This window comes from Dromiciops gliroides, chromosome 4 (assembly GCF_019393635.1).
Source record: "Dromiciops gliroides isolate mDroGli1 chromosome 4, mDroGli1.pri, whole genome shotgun sequence".
NCBI classification, from domain to species: Eukaryota; Metazoa; Chordata; class Mammalia; order Microbiotheria; family Microbiotheriidae; genus Dromiciops; species Dromiciops gliroides.
In genome coordinates, this window is record NC_057864.1 from 320,544,343 (window position 1) to 320,552,299 (window position 7,957).

The following is a 7,957-nucleotide window of genomic DNA, read 5'->3' on the forward strand; positions in this document are numbered from 1 at the left end:
TGCCCAGGATCACACAGATAGTAAATTTTAAGTGTCTGAGGCTGGATTTGAACTCAGGTCCTCCTGAATGAAGGGTGGGTGCTCTATCCACTGTGCCACCTAGCTTCCCCAACAAAGAAATTGAATATCTTTTAAGAAATCATAAAGGAAAACTGCCCACAACTATTTGGAGCTGAGAGGAAAGTGAAAATAGAAATAAACCATTGGTCACATACTAATAGAAACCCCCAAATGAAAACTCACAGGCATTTCTTCTCAAAAATCCAGAGCTTTCACACAAAAGAACAAATACTGAAAGCAGCTCCAAACAAAAAGGTCAAGTATGAAGATATCACAGTCCAGATCATGTGAGATTTAACCGGTCCTACTAAAAGGAAGAGAAAAATCTTGGATATGACATTCTGAAAGGCTAGATAAATAAGATATAGCTTGCATTTAACATTGTTATATTATGATAATGAAAATAATCCTTTAAGTGGGGAGAAAAGTGGATTTTAATGGAATAGGGTACTTTCAAACATTTCTGATAAAAAGACAATAGATGAGTAAAACCTTTGAAAATGAAAACACAAAAGTTGAAAGAAAGCAAAAAAAAAACATTTGAGCAAATGGTCGTGCTAAACAATGATGAAGGTCTTACATTTGTATAGAGAGGGAAGAGATAAGTGTCCTTTCAGAACCATGTTCTCAAAGTTGAAAGGACTTAAAGATCACCTAAGAGACTAGAGTGCTGTGTGTTTTTTCCCCAACATTTTTATTGTTAAAAGAAGGGTGGGGCAAAGGGAAGGGTGAGCTCCTCTATGGTAAAAATGATAAGGATAGGATTAGCACTTATTATTTCTCATTATCAAATTGCCTATGAAAAACAATATACAAATATTGATAAAGGTTTGTAGTTAATGAGCATTAAATGAAGATCACTATTAAATGACCCAGATAAGGGTGAACAAATACATCGTATTTGGTATGGATAAGGCCACCCTCCTTGTACAGTGCCCTTATAAATAACATTTTTGCATACTTTTTATATAAACAATGTAATTTTAAAATGTATTATGAAATTCATGGGCCCCTGTGAGGTACACTAAATCATAACAGAAGATTTGTACATAATTAGCTTGCAACATTTACCTTTTCATAAGAAGGATTATGATTCAAACCACTGAATTGTAGAGAGCCAAAATTTGTAGGTTGTCCAATCACAGATGGTTAAAGAGTAAATTTCACTATCTATCCTCCAGACTGAACACTACTTTTCAGATATTGCAGGAAAACAAATAATGTGTTAATAGCTTAAACTTTGTAACATTTTATATATTAACAATTGCAATATACTTTGGTTTTTTGTACTGGAGTATAACAATGTAAAGATACAAATGTGAAATGTACAAAATTTTAAAATTTAAGCTACAGACAAATTATTTTAACCTCTGACATAATATTACATAATAGAAGGGAAATACTCGTTTTAATGGCAACTGAAAATCTATCCCTCCTTTACATGGAAAAAAACCCCTCAATTTTATTATAGTTATGCTTATAACAATAAGGATAATGATCTGTTTCCAAAACAAATTTGAAGAAATTGTTGCTTATTTTGTGAACTTTGCAGAATCTAGGTAAAGGACCCAGGATTTTTAACCAGCCAACATAACACATTTTCAAATTCCTAAGAAATAAATACCAAAGCAAAACAAAAACAAAAACAAAAGAAATTAAAAAAAATGTTACTTTAATTAATGTTAATATTTTGTACCATTAATAAATTAAATGTAATATATTGACAGTGTTTATTTCACATTTATCAATATGCATACATGAACACAAATTTTATTGATAGGAATGTACTATCAAAATAGTTTGGATAGGGACAGCTAGGTGGCACAATGGATAGAGCACTGGCCCTGAGTTCAAATCAGGCCTCAGACACTTAACACTTACTAGCTGTGTGACCCTGGGCAAGTCACTTAACCCCAATTGCCTCACTAAAAAAAAAAAATAGTTTGGATAATGTTAGTCTAGGGCACTGAGAGTTTAAGTGACCTACCCATGGTCAGACATCTAGAATGCATAAGTTGCCAGACTATTCGAAATCAAGTTGCTTTTTAAGAACTATTAACATTAACCTGAAATCTGCCCTCTTATAGATAATACCCACTAAATCTGATTCCCATCTTTAAAATAAAAGAGAATGAAAAAGTATGTTTCTAAATCTGAATTTACTTTTTCTGATGTTTAAAATATAGTGATTAAGATGTGTTTCTTGAGGGCAGCTAGGTGGCACAGTGGAAAATGCACAAGCCCTGGATTCAAGAGGACATGAGTTCAAATGTGACCTCAGACATTTAAGACTTACAAGCTGTGTGATGCTGGGCAAGTCACTTAACCCTCATTGCCCCACAAAAGAAAGAAAGAAAGAAAGAAAGAAAGAAAGAAAGAAAGAAAGAAAGAAAGAAAGAAAGAAAGAAAGAAAGAAAGAAAGAAAGAAAGAAAGAAAGATGTCTTTCTGGTTTTTTTGTTTGTTTGTTTGTTTGCTTGTTTGTTTTTTCCCTCCTGTGGAAAGTGCTCATACTTGAAGACAGGAAGACGGAAGTTTGAATCCTGCCTCAACCACTTATTGGATTTGTGACCCTGTGGGTGTCATTTACTTCTCTTTGTCTCAGTTACCTCAACTGTAAAATGTGGATCATTTTAGTTGCTATCATACAGGTTTGTAATGTAATAAAAGGAGATAATATTTGCAAAACTTGGAACCTAGCAGGTGCTTAAAAATGGTTGATTCTCTCTACAAATAACAGCAAGAGATCTTTATTAGAGGTAACTGAATCATATAACCAGATAATTTAGGATTAAAAGAGGGCTTAATATTATTTTACTCCAACTGCTCTGTTCATTATATTCATTGGCTAGAAAGGGCTGTACCATGTTGGAGCTGACATAATTTTTACTCAGAAAATACTTGGCCTCAGATGGTACAATTATAGGACAGCCTCACGGAATTTATCTTCACCTGTTGTCATCTGCCTATGTATTTCAGGCTTTGAACATGGACAAGCTCATTGATGATGAGAGCATATAAAGTAGCAGAGGGCCAAGGACATAACCTTGGGGAATGGACAATAACTCTGTTCCCAGTCATAGGAAGAGAAGTCACATAATTATTGAAGTTTTATCCTTTAGTGAAAAGGCCTAACATTTCCTTTATAGAAGGCCTGTTAAGTCCACGGCATGATTTTCTCTTTTCCACGAACTTGTTTTTAACTAATATGTTTCATTCATTTAAAGATAGCATTTTTTTTCTTAAGTAACTATTTTGGGGGCAGCTAGGTGGTGCAGTGGGTAGAGCACCAGCCCTGAATTCAGGAGGACCTGAGTTCAAATGCTGCTTCATACACTTAACACTTACTACCTGTATGACACTGGGCAAGTGACTTAACCCTCATTGCCCAGGAAAAACAAAAAACAAAAAACAAAAAATAAAAAACAAAAAACAAAACAAAACAAAACAAAAAACAAACAAAAAACAAGCAAATAATGTAATATTCATAAGACACTGTAATTAATCATGATTGGATTCAATATGTTGGCTTTGAACTCTATTTACTAAGAAATTTTTTTTCTATATTCTAATCAAAGAACACAATAGGACATTTTAGGTTATTGGCCCAATTTAGTGGTGGCCAGACTATATCTTTGAGGCCATTACACATGCCTACATTTCATGTTATATGCTTGGAACCAGGGGTCTGATCAAATGGATTGTTAAGTAAGAGTAGTAAGTAATGCAGTAAGAGAATTTCCACCTCAGAAATCAATAAATGTTACAAATCAAGGCTTTAAATGTTAGTTTCTTGATTACATGGACTTAAGAAAGTACTAAAGTATTAAAGTAGACTAAATTTAAAATTACATGGTTCAGATATTTTGCTGGTTTTGTTCTGGGAAACAGCTGGTAAACATCTACCAGCATGATGCTGATAATAATAACAACAATAATAAATAATATAGCTAATCTTTGAATAGGTGTTATTATGTACCAGGCACTGTGCTAAGGACTTTAGAGTTATTATCTTATTTCTTCATCACCATAACTCTGGGAAATGGGTTGTATTACTATCCTCATTTTATAAAGGAAGAAACTGAGGTAAACAAAGGTTCAATAACTTGGCTAAAGTCATACAGCAAGTGCTTGGGATCACATTTGAACTCAGTTTTTCCTGACTGATGCTTTATCCTCAGTTCTACCTAAATGTTCTAACAGCCATAACTGTTTATGAGGCCAAGTCAAGCATACTACCTCATTGAGAATCTGCAGTGGAATGAGCAAAATATATCTTGCTGTTGATACCATTCCTTTAAAACTAGGTATATTACTTTTGCCCTAAGGCTGAGTGTCTGAAAGTTTTCTCAAATTCATTAACTGATCATTTCCCACTGTTTCAGCTTACATCACACTACCTTGTTGCATTAGGGGGAAGGTACTTGTTTTTTTTTTCTTAAACTCTAACTTTAGTCTCTGAATGGTGGGGATGGGTGGGAGTGGAAGAGGGGAGAGCCTGCTTTTAAATTCAAGCCCTAAACTTAAAGGCATAAACTGCACAGAAGTTGTAACAATTCCTTTCATAAAAAAAGGATTTAATAAGCCTTGGTGGTTTAGTGATGCATATGAATAATTATCAATGGAACTTTTAGAAGGGATGAGAGGAGTAAAGAAAGATAATTATTTGATCAAATGTTTAAAAAAACATAATAAATAAATAAACCTACCACCTAAATTATCCCCTCATCTTTAGGTCAAACACTGACTTGAAATTTTGGCTCCAGAATGAGCACACAGCATGGTTATGAGCTCTGATCTTTAGCAAGCTTTTGAACACTTGCAATCTGTCCATGAGAATCTTTTCCTCAGGCACAGCATTAAGAACATATTATAAAGGAAGCTAGGCAGCTAGGCCCAGTGTGATGTGACTATCATGTGGATCTGCTCCTGAATACTTGGTATTGGATGGAGTAGGGAGGTAGAGTATGTATTCAGCCTATTCTTTTGTAATCTGAGTGGAGATCCCCCAGGCACTCAGTGTGCCGGCAATCCCATGTAAGACTGTATCAGCAGGGGACAAAGTGAAATAAAGAAGATTGTATCTGACAGAGCTCCCTAAATAAGTTGTTCAATTGACTGGAGAGGTGGGAAGCCTTCCTAGGGCTATTAATTCAGAATGACCCAAATCACTTGATGTAACTGTGAACTTTTAAAAGAGATTTTGTCCATTAATTTTCTCCTTAAGGATGGCCTCACAAATGTATAGGCATGGGAAAAGTAGGGAATAAAGGTTAAAATCTTTCTTTTGGATATCTTTGGAATTATTTAACACTCTCCCTTATCAATATTCTAGGGAATATAAGAACAATTGGTATTTAACCTAGTATGAGTTAGGCAATGACTTTAATAGTTGGTGTTACAACAATGAAATAAACAACAGAGAAATGCTCTTAACATTAGGATAAATTATCATGTAATTGGGGATTGGCTGAGTACTCTTTTTACCTACATACTCTTCAAACTTACAATATTCAAAAGAAGGAAATATTTGACATATCTATACTACTTAAAGTCTAACCCAGTAACAGGAAGAGAGAAATACCATACAATATAAAACATAATGAAATATCAAAGAACTTACCTATTTAAAGATTTTACTCAGTGTTCCAAGCCTAGGCTCAAATTTAGAGCTAGGAACAGTTAACGCAAATCTATCCTTACTATGAACTCTATGTAACCTACTTTTCCAAAAATCCAGTATGAATTTCAGACTATATTACATATTTTCTCATGTTATCATAAATGCCAAGAGAAATTTGTCACTCCTTCGGTGGTTCTTAACATGTCCAGCATAATAACCATTCTTCTGTGTTAGTGAAAATTAGATCCTGGAAAGAGCTCCCCAGTATTGATTATTTTAAAGACCAAAATGCAATAAAATTAGTAATTAATACAGGGGGTCCAAACAAAATATGTAGACCTACATGGAGATATAATAATGATGTTCCCAGTCATGAGTGGTTCAAAGGACAAAAATAACAATGAAGTAAGAGAGGAAACCTACCAAACTATCCAGTATAAAATTAAAGAATTCCTCAGAAAATGAATTATATCTGTAAAAATCTACTTGAATAAAATGGGAATCAAATATTAACAAAAATAAATGAGCAAAAAAAGAAGAAAATAAAAATTAGAAAACAAAACATAGATATACTAAAAATTGAAAGCAGTTATATTTGAAATGATGAACAGCATTGATAAGCCTTTAATAACAGGTTCAATGGAGGGAGAAAGAAGGATAGAGGGAGAGAGGAAAGGACAGAGAGACAGAGACAGACAGAAAAACAGTGATTCAAAAATTAAATATATATATGTATATATAATACATACATATACATATACATACATATATGTGGAACATTTTAAATATAGGAAATTAAAACTTGTCAGAACAAAATATTTAACGTTGTGATAGGAAAACTAATAAGGATTTAAATGAAATTGATCACCATCAATGAAAACATAAAATTTCTAAACTTGCATAACAGAAATAAAAATATGAAACAGCTTATTATTAAGATGAATGAATAAAACTTAAGGGAACTATGAAAGAGAGAGAACATTGCTGTAGAAAGATCTACAAATAAAATATATCAAATATATTTAAAGAAAAAAACTATTATCTATGCTACACAAATTGTTTTCAAATTATTAAAAAAGAAAATATTGTAGTATTTGCTTTTTATAGAGTAGTTGTAATTCGAATACCTAGACCAGGGAAGGAAAAAACAGAGAACAATTTATATATATATATAATATTATATATATAATATATATATTATATATAACAGAGAACAATTTATATATATAATATATATATATATTGTATATATGTATATATATGTATATATAAATATATATATATATATACTTATTACACTAATGAATATTGATGTAAACATTTTAAATAATATTCTAGCGACAAGTATAGCAAAATATTCACCATACTCAATGTGTATTTATACCATAGATACAAAGAGTTCACCATTAGAAAAATACTTTGAATAATCATATTTTAATTACCTAAATATATCAAAGAGGAGGAAAACCCTTTCAGAAAATGCAATATTCTTTTTTTTCTAAAATCCCTAGAAAGTATATAAAGTGACTCTTTTCAACGTGAATGTAATTATTTTTCTAAAATGAAAATACAGTATTATTTATAGTGGAAAACATTAGTTTCCTTAATAGATGTAGAGTTAAAGGGATGAATTTACTATAGCACAGTACTAATTTCCATAGGTTTTTAAATATCATTAAAACCAATAAGAGAAGGGAAAAAATAAATGTGTGACTATGAAAAGAAAGATGAAATTGTCCCAATTTTATACAATATAATGGTTTACTTAAATTTTCTTCTTTAAAATTTTGGCCAAAAACAATCTAACTGAGAAAACCAATAGAAATTAGAATATAACTAATCAGTGAACAAGCATTTATTAAACATTAACTGTGTAAAAAGTATAATGGTAGATGATAATGATAAAAAGACCAAAAAATGGTCCTTGGTCTCAAGGAAATAATTCATTTCTTCAAAAAACAATTCATGCTAATTTTATATATGTTTTTGTGTATTTACACACACATATCTATGTATATTATATATAATACATATATGTATATACATATGTATATTTACAAAGCATGTAAGTGAAAAGTTCATTTATAGGGGAAAAGGAGGCATTAGGAACTAAGGTTTATGGAAGGCTTTAAGAATTTTCTTTTGAACTGAATTAAGTTTTGTAGGAAACTAAGGGTTTGCAAAGCAGAGATGATAAACATGCATATCTCAAACATAGTAGACAACCTGTGCAAAAATGGAGATAGGAGATTGAGTGATACATGAAAAATAGGGAG